The sequence below is a fragment of the Dendrobates tinctorius genome, unplaced genomic scaffold (genome assembly GCF_039654945.1).
Source record: "Dendrobates tinctorius isolate UK_male_01 unplaced genomic scaffold, ASM3965494v1 ptg000016l, whole genome shotgun sequence".
NCBI lineage: Eukaryota > Metazoa > Chordata > Amphibia > Anura > Dendrobatidae > Dendrobates > Dendrobates tinctorius.
In genome coordinates, this window is record NW_027361684.1 from 4,540,327 (window position 1) to 4,553,145 (window position 12,819).

At 43.7% G+C, this 12,819-nt stretch overlaps 1 protein-coding gene across 1 annotated transcript in view; it reads left to right on the forward strand.

The window, feature by feature from the left end:
* Positions 1-12,819, forward strand: part of LOC141079164 (LHFPL tetraspan subfamily member 7 protein-like) — a 240,661-nt gene that overhangs the window by 588 nt on the left and 227,254 nt on the right. The gene's annotated exons all lie outside the window — the stretch shown is intronic.

The window sequence follows — 12,819 nt, forward strand, 5'->3', positions numbered from 1 at the left end:
AGGACGTGCGGACGATCAGGAACCCCATACATTTACCATGATCAGAACTTGCACTTTACATTTTGCACAGTGATCCCAAAAGTTGCAGATGGATCCATGAGAAGATACTTTGCAATCATTTAAATACTCAAGTACAGCCTAGGGGGTGATATATATATTCCATTCGCCCCCAGTTTTGGATATAGCCAATGTATGACCATGTAGACCTCTCTACCTCAGGCACCATCAGCTGTTTCTTCCAAAAATCAAGAGAAATTGGAAATCTATAATAAATTGTAAAGATTTAACGTGATCTGTGTCTATGACTTAGAATACTGATATGAAAACATTACCTGCATTCACTATGAGCTGTGATATAATGATAAATAAATTACCAATCACCGTAATATATATATATAAAAGACTTCATATAAAAAAAATTGGGAAAATAGGAGGAAAAAAAAGAACGACCTTTATTTGCAGGATTGTTGGATAGTTGGCCTCCGGGGCAATAAGTGGGGAAAATGAGCTAATAATATATGGTTTCTGATCTTTTTGTGGGTTGTAACTAATCGTTTCTGCCCGTCACACAGTGCAATGACCAGTAGGGTATGAGAAAAACAGCGTCACTAAGCACTGTAGTGAACCAGGCGTCATTATTGTAAAATATTCATTTGGGTGCACAGATATTAAAATTTTATCCTAAACTGAATCGTATTGATGCTTGTACTCCAACACCAGGATGTGCAATGTGTACCGGTGACTTATTCATGACTCCTCAGATTGCCAATGTCATCATTACGTGATTTACAAAATTTACAATTTATTATTATTATTATTATTATTATGCATTTATATAGCGCCATTGATTCCATGGCGCTTTACATGTGAAAAGGGGAAATATAGACAAGTGTAATATATACAAGAATAATAAACAAGTGTAAGACAAGGGACGCACAAGTACATAAGGAGAGGGGACCCTGCCCGCGAGGGCTCACAGTCTACAGGGATGGGTGAGGATACAGTAGGAGAGGGTAGAGCAGGTCGTGCGGTGGTTCAGTAGACCGAGGATCATTGCAGGCTGTAGGCTTGTCGGAACAGGTGGGTCTTCAGGTTCTTCTTGAACGTTTCCGTTGATGGTGAGAGTCTGATGTTTTGCGGTAGGGAGTTCCAGAGTATGGGGGAAGCACGGGAGAAGTCTTGTATGCGGTTGTGGGAAGAAGAGATAAGGGGGGAGTAGAGAAGGAGATCTTGGGACGATCGAAGGTTGCGTGCGGGTAGGTACCTAGAGACCATGTCACAGATATATGGAGGAGAAAGGTTGTGGATGGCCTTGTATGTCAGGGTTAGGGTTTTGAATTGGATCCTCTGGGCAATAGGAAGCCAGTGAAGGGCCTGGCATAGGGGGGAGGCTGGGGAATAGCGGGGAGACAGGTGGATTAGTCGGGCAGCAGAGTGTAGGATGGACTGGAGCGGTGCTAGAGTGCTAGAGGGGAGGCCAGAGAGTAGGAGGTTGCAGTAGTCGAGGCGGGAGATGATAAGAGCGTGCACTAGTGTTTTTGTGGTTTTGTGGTTGAGGAATGAGCGGATCCGGGAAATATTTTTGAGTTTGGGGCTGCAGGAGGAGGCGAGGGCTTGGATATGTGGTTTGGAAGAGAGCGCAGAGTCGAGGATCACCCCAAGGCATCGGGCATGCGGGACAATTTTTACACATATGACAATCTCTTTTTATAAGAAGCATGGACATTAAGTTTTCTAAAAAAAACCTGTGTGGCTCCATCAAAAAGAAACTTTACATTAACTTACCTATAAAATCCCACTTCCTCCGCCCTCCGGACACTCCTGCTACTCTAGACTTGATATGGCATCCATACGGCGTCAGGTCAGTTGGTTATGGCGTCAAGCGGTGACCGTGGTGTCGCTGATACTTTTCATCCATAGTCATATGGCACTCACCCCCCTCCCCTCCTGCAGGCTCATGTAGTCATAATACACGGGATGTGGTCATAAACTCTGCGACAAAGTTCGACAGGTGAGAATTGCCAAAGAACAATCATCGTGGGCAACCGATGCCACATTCCCATCTGTACGAATTATCGTTACGTGAACGATTTTTTTACTTTTCATTAGCAAAAGTAATTTCTACCAATTTATTATCACCTTCTTGGTGTAAATAAATATTTATGACTGCGAATATCATACCCACTAAAATATCAAGAACTGCATCATTGAAACCATGGTTCAACAGTTGTTGAACCATCAACCTACTTGTAATGTGCGTGGCCATATAAACCCTGTCCCGGCGGGAATCCATGTAGTGTGAATGTAGTGATACCAGTATAGCTGGAGACTGGGAGCACCGCCCTGCAGGTGGAAATCTAAATGCATTTTGGTTCCTTTTGACCCCCACTTAGTATGTGTGACGAATGTCAGATAGGAACTCTCTGTTATGTTAATAGGATGATGCGCCAGGTTGGGGACCATATCCAGCTTTGTGCCCTCAGTGGCGCCCCGTCATCCTTCATTTCCGACTCAAAGATCAAAACTCCCCCAACAATCCCCATGCAGGCTATGGATGATTGACAGTGAGGACCCCCCTCTCCCATCGCTATAATTAACTATTTCAGGGGAATATGCAATCAGTGAGTCGTTATTATGATCTCCTGTCATACCCGGAGAGAAAACCTCACATTCCTCCTCCTCTTAATCATGCCATATCCATTAGTAGATGGGTGTAATGCACAATGTCCGCAAATACTGAGCGCGCTGCGAGGGTCCGGCACCTAGGGATCGGGGAATTAGCTCATTGCTCCAAAGTGCGTAGACAACAAACAGGCTGCAAGGAGGAAAGCTGGCATCTCACTCACTTATATCACACTTGTGTGCCCACACGTCTACAAGAGGAGCGATAATGTGTCGCCAATTAGTCTTCCGTAGGAGGGTAGGCATTATGTAGGAGTAGATTAAGAGACGCTTGTCACCATCCTATATCTGCAGATGGCACTGTAATATGTGTCTGTGCAGAATGCGATCTGCGGATATTCCTGTATACCGTAACTATATGCTCATCTCTCGTTACCACTTTTTTCGCAGCCGAGAAGACTTAAAAAAAAAAGGAGAGTATAGCAATAAAGGATGCACCATAGTGCGCCCTCTTATTCTGCAGTTTTACAATATGCAAATAATAATAATCACCTTCATCAGCCTCTTGATGATCTATAAAAAGACTCCTCCCTGACATCATCTTCGTCAGGCAATTTGTCCACTACTTGGACAACCCTTTCTGATTCCTTATGTTTCCCCCAGTAAAATAATAAGGCTAGAGTCACACACAACCATTAAAAAATCGGTCCGATTTTTACGGTACGAAATCGCACAAAGATTTCTTGTCCAGGGATCCGTCTGTCATCCGAATTTCCGTCGATGAACCGATTTTAATCGCATCTAAGCATCAAATTGACATCCAATGCCAATGCCTGATGCCCTTTCCTGTTGACCTGGAGAAGTCTTGCGATTTTATCGCAAGTCACACTTGTGGTCCGTTTGTAATCCGATTTTTAATCGTATCCATAGACTTGCATTGGCGAATCCGATCCGAAAATCGGTGACAATCACAGCATGCTGCGATTGTCTCGGTTCGAGGAACGGATCCGATAAAAAAATGGATGATGGGAGCAGCACCATAGAATAACAGTGGGACGACTGCAATGCGATTTTTTATCGCATTGCATTTGTCCGATTTAATCGCTGGTGTGACTCCAGTCTAACACTTATAATCATGTATGGTGCCGATGCTGTTCCAGCGGCGACAGCGCTGTTCCAGCAGTGTCAGCACTGGCTCTCCCACGGATTGCATGACATTCTTATGTCATGCGATCACAGCAGGAAATCAGTGCTGGCTTTTCTCTCCTCTCCTACAAATGAAATTGACATCCGGAGGAAGTGAGAGCTGATGTCTTGCTTTGTCTGAAAGAGAGGGAGTGAAGCAAGAGCTTGTTATAATGTCACGCTAGCCCCTAGGAGAGCCAGTATTGACACTGGTGGAATGACGCTCGTACCGGAGATGAGTATGAATGCGATTATTTTACTGGGGGAAACCTAGGGTTTCAGACTGGGTTGTCTGAGTAGTGGACAACCCCCTTAACATTCCTATAAGTATCGAGAGATAGCTTATGGCCAGCATGTATGAGAAAATTAGATGCCAACCACTGTAAAATACCTAAAATAACAAACAGAGCAGGTACTCACCTTCCATGGGTCCAGCACCAGCTCGCCACCATTGATCCAGTCTCAGTGTTCTGGCTACAGCGTTAATAACATGTTGAGGGCAGAGACACACTGGCAAATTTTTCGGCCGAGAATCGAATCGTAAAACTTGCCCTGGCCGGCACCTCTCCTGACCTGAGCATGACAGCGTGATGGATTACTATGCAGCTGTCAAGTTCAGGTCAGGAGAGGTGCCGGCCAGGGCAAGTTTTACGATCCGATTCTCGGACGAAAAATTTGCCAGTGTGTCTCTGCCCTAAGAGCATCTATCACTGTTGTAGCCAACTGTGGTCCATGAGTTTGGTGGAGGCACATGCTGTCTACTTCAGCACAGCCGCTGAGCTCAGTGATTGCCTGCAGCGGTGATGTGATCTCTCAACTTAACATCACGGCAGCAGGTAAATCACTGAGACGGGAGCAGCGAAAAAAAAGGTCTGAAATGATTCCTCTTGATATGATTTTTTTACATGAGAAAAATCTGGCATTTTAGAGATTTGTAGACTTTTTATATCCACTCTGCATCCAAATGTAAAAAAATATTTGAACAGATCAGTATTGTGGTGAGTGGCTTTGTTCATATGGCGTTTTTGAGGAATTTCATGGAGTAGATTCTCTCTAAAATACTCTTAAAAAAATTATGTCCAAAAAAAAGCATGGGATGCTCTTCATGTTCATTTCATTTGGGAAATCCACTCTGTTGTTAATATGAGAAGTTTTTCCAAAGTTTTTTTCCTAAATAGGTTTTGAAAAATATCTAATAGAAGAAAAAAAAATATATATGTCACTTCTTTGAAGCCAGTCCTGTTGGATTTTGCTCCAAACTTGACACTGTCTAATCATAAAGCTAAGTAGCTGATTTAGCAGTCTCAGGTGCTGCCGAGGTTTGAGGGAGCGGTGAAAGCGCAGAGAACACTGGAGGTGGCCACTTTCACACCAGTTGGTCCGCAAGCAGACATTTTACATACTGCACTCCAGAAGACGCAAATGTGAATCTCTCTGCAATGGAGTGACATAGCACAAAATGGAAAAAAGTGTCTGAAATGAATCGGAAGAGTCAGGCCATGTGCACACATTGAGTATTGGGTGAGTTTTTTACCCCAGTATTTATAAGACAAAACCAGGAGTGGAACGCTCAGAGGAAAAGCAGAATACACATTTGCACCCTTCTGCATTTCTCACCCACTCCTGGTTTTGGCTTACAAATACTGGGGTAAAAAAAATCACCAAATACTCCATGTGTGCCTGTGGCCTTAAATGATTTTTACAAGGTATTTAGCTCAATTTTTTAAAAAAATTTACAGGCTCTCTTTAAAAGAAGTCTGTCATCCCAAACTGACAGTATAAACTTGTCGGGATATCGCTCCTACAAAAATGTCATCCATAGTTTTCTAATCAATTCCTCCTACATAGCTGTAAAAAAAGACCTGGACTGCACGGCCAAAACATATACACTGATCTATTGCGGACGTGCAAAAATGTACAAAACTGAACACAAACTTCTTAGTTTAATATTCTGATTAGTTGTATGAAAAAGAACAAAAGGGACGACACTCACCGTTCTGAAGAAGTGAACGTATTTTCAGATAAAAAGCATGGGCTCGGGAGAGATGCGTGAACTGTGGACAACGGCCGTTTCACGCCAACCGCGCTTCAACGGAAATTGTCTGCATACGTGAGCACATAAGAGAAACTGGGTCTGAGCAGAAAAAGTAAATTAATGTGCATGCAAATTGTAATTGCATATGAACACATGACCTCTACACAGAGAAAACCAAAAACAAAACACAAAACAAATATCCTGGAATAAAAAAGTAAAAAATATATTGCAAAAATTTCATGAAGGTAGTAATAATAGTAATAATAAGGGTATTTAGTAAACATAATTTTGATCAAAATAATGTAGAAGCCATCCCGCCACGTCAAGGCAACCCTTGTGGGACATGCACATTAATTTACTTTTTCTGCTCAGACCCAGTTTCTCATTTGTTTCATTGTGCATTCTGTGCATATAAGGGTGTGACCGCCCTGTTTCTGAGTTGGAAAATCCATCCTGTCTGGCCTATACTATTACTGGTGGTTCAGTCCCTCTGTCCTTGTTCACATTTACGTCACTTGACAAGTGGGAAGGTTTTAAATACAAGAGTTAGGACTGTCCCACGGGGGTTGTAGTGACGTGGCGGGATGGCTTCTACATTATTTTGATCAAAATTATGTTAACTACATAGCCTAATTATTATTACTACCTTCATGCAATTTTTGCAATATATTTTTTACTTTTTTATTCCAGGATATTTGTTTTGTTTTTGGTTTTCTACGTGTGCACATAGCCTAATAGAGACACGTAATCACTTCTGTATTTATCATCCACTCCTGTTTTTTTTTTTTTTGGCTTACAAATACTGATGTAAAATACTGACCATGTGAACGTGGTCTAAAACCTTTCTGGCAGATACTAAGAACAATCTAGCATTGTATCTATAACAAATCAATGGTATATGTGAAGATGGAGCAGAGCTGAGTTAGTAATTTCATTGTTTGGATCTCATTTGAGATACCTTTTTGGGTCCAAATAACATAGTAGGTTTGCATGCAGTCCTATGTAAAACACATTCTAATATAACTGTGTGTCCCAAATGTAAAACACAGCTTTGCTACAATATCTGCATAGCCCAGGGATGACGATATGCCGCCTTGCTGCTATACGGCCACTGTGTGCTACGGAATGTAGAGCGGGTGATTGGCACAACTAATTTCATGTCTGCACAAAAAAAAGGACAGAGAGAGTCTGATTGTGGGAAGATGGGATTTGTTCCTCTTTTAGTAGTCTATTTCTGTGTGAATTGTACCCAAATGTAAAGGTTTTTTTTATTCCCCAGAGGGATGGACCAGTGCACCTTTTGTGATGCTGATAAGTTGTTTGAAAACAGGAGCATCATTAGTGAGTCCGCGCACGGGGCCCGCTACATCACTGTGTGCGCAGAACACTGGGACCTGCCAGCTTTATGTACAACCATTGTCTTGCTGGGCGAGCTGTCGGAATAACACACAATCCTTTTGGTAATGGGATTGTAAGCACGGAGCGAGGGCTGAGACGGTCCAGAATGGTAGGAGGTCCTCCATACCCCTGTGACCCCCGCTGCACACAATTCTTTTTAGGCTATGTGCACACGCTGCGGATTCTGCTGCGTTTCCTCAGCGTTTTTGGCCCTGCAGAACTGCAGCAGTTCCGCAGAGATGGTACAATGGGTTTTAAAAACCGCTGTGCTCACGCTGCGGTTTTTTCCGCGCGGTTTTGCTGCGGTTTATAAACCGCAGCATGTCAATTGTTTCTGCGGATTCCGCTGCGGTTTCACACCTTTAACATAGTAAAGGTGTGAAACCGCAGGGGAAAACCGCAGGCTAATCCGCAGGTCACTTTACCTGCGGTTCGGCGCGGAAAAACCTGCAGGTGAATCCGCAGCGTGTGCACATAACCTTACTATTGTTAAATAGTAGTCAGTTATAGGTACTGCTCTGTCTAATTTTATTTTTTTTTTGTCTCTTCTTGCTCTAAATAAAGCTGTTTTGTTTTTGACACTTCCTGATTTTTGGCTTTAACAAAACTTTATTGATACATTTAGGTGCGGATTACATGCATTTTTGATGCACTTAGGCTTATCATAGAATCATAGAATCGTAGAGTTGGAAGGGACCTCCTGGGCCATCTGGTCCAACCCCCTGCTCAAAGCAGGATTCGCTAAATCATCCCAGTCAGATGTCTGTCCAACCTCTGTTTGAAGACTTCCATTGAAGGAGAACTCACCACTTCTCGTGGCAGCCTGTTCCACTCATTGATCACTCTAACTGTCAAAAAGTTTTTTCTAATATCTAATCTGTGTCTCCTCCCATTCAGTTTCATCCCATTGCTTCTAGTCTTTCCTTGTGCATATGAGAATAAAGTTGATCCTTCTACAATGTGACAGCCCTTTAGATATTTGTAGACAGCTATTAAGTCTCCTCTCAGTCTTCTCTTTTGCAAGCTAAACATTCCCAAATCCTGCAACCTTTCCTCATAAGACAGGGTTTGCAGACCGGTCACCATTCTGGTCGCTCGTTTCTGAACATGCTCCAGTTTGTTGATGTCTTTTTTAAAATGTGGTGCCCAAAACTGGACACAATATTCCAGATGAGGTCTCACCAAAGAGGAGTAGAGGGAAATAATGACTTCACGTGATCTAGACTGTATGCTTCTGTGTTGTGAGTTCATTTTCCCCTTCATTACTGAGGCCCGAGGAACTCCCTCTTCTGGTAAAGAAAGGTAGTGAGCCTGATTGTCAAACACCTGAGGCTGATGATTGTGACTGGCTGAGTGGAGTTACGGACTGGATATAATGCTGCCAACGCCCTTCTGCCCTGCGGGTGATTTCTCTGTGGGATCCTTGGAGACCAGTCTGAATTCCTGCTCCGCCAAAGCTAAGTTTGCTGCTCGGCCTTTTGCTTTTGTGCTTTGACTTTGTTTTTGCTTTGTTTTTCTGGATTTCTGCCATTCCATGCTGGGGTGTGCTGAATTCATTTAGCTCTGTCTTCTGAAAATACCTGAGTGCTGATTCAGTTTTTGAAGCCTAGCTGCTTCAGGGCCTTTTTCATATCAGCTGGTTGGCTTATGTCTTTGATAGGGTTTCGGCAGATTGCAGACAGCAGCCTTCCTTTCCTTTCCTATCTAGGTAGTTTTGGGGCCCCGTCTTTGCTCAGTCTATCTTTCTGTCTGTGTTAGTATTTTCATCTTGCTTCACCGTCATTATATGTTGGGGGCTGCCTTTTACTTTGGGGTCTGCTCTGGGGCAGTTTAGATTTCCCCTTTCTTTCTTTAGGAGTATGTATTTCTCCGGCTGTGATCGAGGGGTCTAGGGCATCGTAGGAACCCCCCACGGCTACTGCTAGTTGTGTTGATAGGTTCAGGGGTCTGCAATCTGATAGTTGCCAACTTCTCTGGTTTTCTGGACTTAGCTTGTATTTCTGCTTTTGCCTCCTACGGTGACTCATTCATAACAGAATCACCCGCCATACCGCAGATCCTAGGGTACTCAATAGCAGGAAAGAATTGTAAAAAAAAAAAAAAAAAGTGTGTAGATTTTTTCCTCTATCTTTGAGGCCGTAGGGGGAATTTTTTTTTCTCTCAATGGAGATAAAGCAATTGTCTGATCGTGTGGAGCAGCTCGCTGCGGAAGTGCGGGGAATTTCCGCCTACCTTGCTCATTCACATGATGCTGAACCAAAGATTCCTACACCTGATGTATTTTTTGGGGATCGGTCTAAATTTTTGAATTTCAAAAATAATTGTAAATTATTTTTTGCCTTGAAGCCTAACTCGTCAGGGAGCTCCGCGCAGCAGGTTAAAATTGTCAACTCTTTGCTGCGTGGCGATCCCCAGGATTGGGCGTTTTCTTTGAAACCAGATGATCCTATTCTGTCTAATGTGAACGCATTCTTTCAAGCTTTGGGGTTGTTGTATGATGAACCTAATGCCATTGATCAGGCTGAAAAGACCCTGCTGGCATTGAGCCAGGGTCGTGATTCTGCAGAATTGTACTGTCAAAAATTCCGAAAGTGGGCAGTACTTACTACCTGGAATGATACTGCCTTGGCTGCTCTCTTTCGGAAGGGGTTGTCAGAAGCCGTAAAAGATACTATGGTGGGATTTCCTGTTCCCTCTGGTCTTGACGATTCTATGTCATTAGCCATTCAGGTTGATCGGCGTTTGCGCTAACGCAAAGCTGCATGAGAGGTGTTGCCACCTGTTGAACAAATGTCTGAACCTATGCAATGTGATAGAGTTTTTTCCAGAGAGCAGCGTCAGGAGTTCAGAAGGCGTAATAAGTTGTGTTTTTTCTGTGGAGATGCCTCGCATATTATTTCTGTCTGTCCCAAACGAGAGAAACGCTTTGCACACACGTTTTCTGTTGGGGGTGTTCAACCTAAGTTTCTTCTGGCTATTACTCTGATCTGCTCCCTGTCCACATTTTCCGCCAAGGCTTTTGTGGATTCGGGAGCAGCCCTAAACCTAATGGACTTGGATTTTGCTAAACGTTGTGGATTTCCGATGACACCTCTGCAGACGCCTATCCCTTTGAGGGGAATTGATGCTACTCCTTTGGCTAAAAATAAACCCCAGTTTTGGACCCAGGTGGTAATGCGGGTCGCCCCAGACCATCAAGAAAATTGCAGATTTCTGGTGTTGCATAATCTGCATGATACTGTTGTTCTGGGGTTTCCCTGGTTACAGATTCATAATCCAGTTTTGGATTGGAAATCTGTGTCTGTGGTGAGTTGGGGTTGTCGGTGTGCCCTTAGTGAGGCTCCGGTGTTTTCCACCTCTCCTCAGTCGCATGATGTTCCTGATTATTTGGCGGACTTTTATGATGTATTTAGTGAGAATGAGTCTGCGTCTCTGCCTCCTCATAGGAGTTATGACTGTGCAATTGAACTGAGCCCGGGGTGTAAATTTCCCAAGGGTCGGCTCTTCAATTTATCTGTACCCGAGCACGAGGCTATGCGATCCTATATTAAGGAGGCGTTGGAGAAGGGTCATATTAGACCATCCTCGTCACCCTTGGGTGCCGGTTTTTTTTTTTGTAGCCAAAAAGGATGGATCATTAAGACCTTGTATTGATTATCGTGCCCTCAACAAAATTACTGTTAAATATCAGTATCCGTTACCCCTGATTTCTGATCTATTCTCCAGAGTTAAAGGTGCTTGCTGGTTTACCAAGCTTGACCTCAGGGGGGCGTATAATCTTATTCACATTAAGCATGGGGATGAATGGAAGACGGCGTCTAATACTCCGGAGGGACATTTTGAGTACCTGGTGATGCCTTTTGGGCTCACTAATGCCCCTTCTGTCTTCCAATGCTTCATGAACGATATTTTCCGAGATTTTGTCGATAAATTTTTGATTATCTATCTGGATGATATTTTGATCTTCTCCAAGGATTGGGATTCTCATGTGGAACATATTCGGACTGTGTTCCGGATCTTGAGGGAGAATTCCCTGTATGTCAAGGGATCTAAATGCCTTTTTGGAGTACAGAGGATTTCTTTTTTGGGATTTATTTTGTCCCCGTCAACTATTGAAATGGACCCGGCCAAGGTACAGGCCATTTATGATTGGGTTCAGCCCACTTCTTTGAAGGCCCTCCAGAAGTTTTTGGGTTTTGCTAATTTTTATCGGAAATTTATAGCAAAATTTTCTAGTATTGCCAAGCCATTGACTGATTTGACTAAAAAGGGTGCTGATGTGTTAAATTGGTCTCCGGAGGCTGTTTCTTCCTTTCAGGAGTTGAAGCGAAGATTCACCTCCGCCCCGGTTTTGCGGCAACCTGATGTCTCACTCCCGTTCCAGGTAGAGGTGGATGCTTCTGAGATTGGTGCAGGAGCTGTTTTGTCCCAAAAGGACCCTGTAACATCTAAAATGAATCCCTGTGCTTTCTTTTCTCGAAAGTTCTCTCCATCTGAACGTAACTATGATGTGGGGAATAGGGAACTGTTGGCCATGAAATGGGCATTTGAGGAGTGGAGACATTGGTTGGAGGGAGCAAAGCATCAAGTCGTGGTCCTCACTGACCACAAGAATTTGATTTACCTAGAGTCGGCTAAGCGCTTGAACCCTAGACAGGCTAGGTGGGCCTTGTTTTTTACACGTTTTGATTTTGTGGTTTCTTTTCTTCCTGGAACAAAGAATGTCAAGGCAGACGCCCTCTCTAGGAGCTTCCTTGCTGATTCTCCTGTGGTGACCAAGCCTGCTACCATCTTAGGCGAAGGGGTAGTTCTTTCTGCCATCTCGCACGATTTGAGACGTGCTCTGGAAGAGTTCCAGGAGGACAAACCTGAGCGTTGTCCCAGTGGAAAGTTGTATGTTCCTGACCAGTGGAAGAAGAGAGTGATGTCTGAAGTTCATTGCTCTGCTTTGGCTGGTCATCCAGGTATTTTTGGTACTAGAGATCTGGTGAGTCGGTTTTTTTGGTGGCCCTCCTTGTCTCGTGATGTCAGGAATTTTGTGCAGTCCTGTGGGACGTGCTCCTGGTCTAAATCGTGTTCTCGCTCTAGTGGGTTGTTGATGCCTTTGCCTGTCCCCAAGAGGCCATGGACCCATATTTCAATGGATTTCATCTCTGATATGCCTGTCTCTCAGAGGATGACTGTTATTTGGGTGATTTGTGATAGGTTCTCTAAGATGGTTCATCTTGTACCACTCCCTAAGTTGCCGTCTTCCTCTGAGTTGGTGCCCCTGTTTTTACAACAGGTGGTTCGTTTGCACGGGATTCCTGAGAACATTGTATCTGACAGAGGAGTGCAGTTTGTGTCTAGATTTTGGAGAACTTTCTGTTCCAGGCTGGGAATTCAGTTGTCCTTCTCCTCTGCTTTTCACCCTCAGACCAATGGGCAGACAGAGAGAACAAACCAGACCTTGGAGTCATATTTGAGATGTTTTATTTCTGCTGATCAGGATGATTGGGTTTCATTTTTGCCCTTGGCCGAATTTGCTTTGAATAATAGAGCTAGTTCTGCCACTTTGTCACCTTTTTTTTGTAACTTTG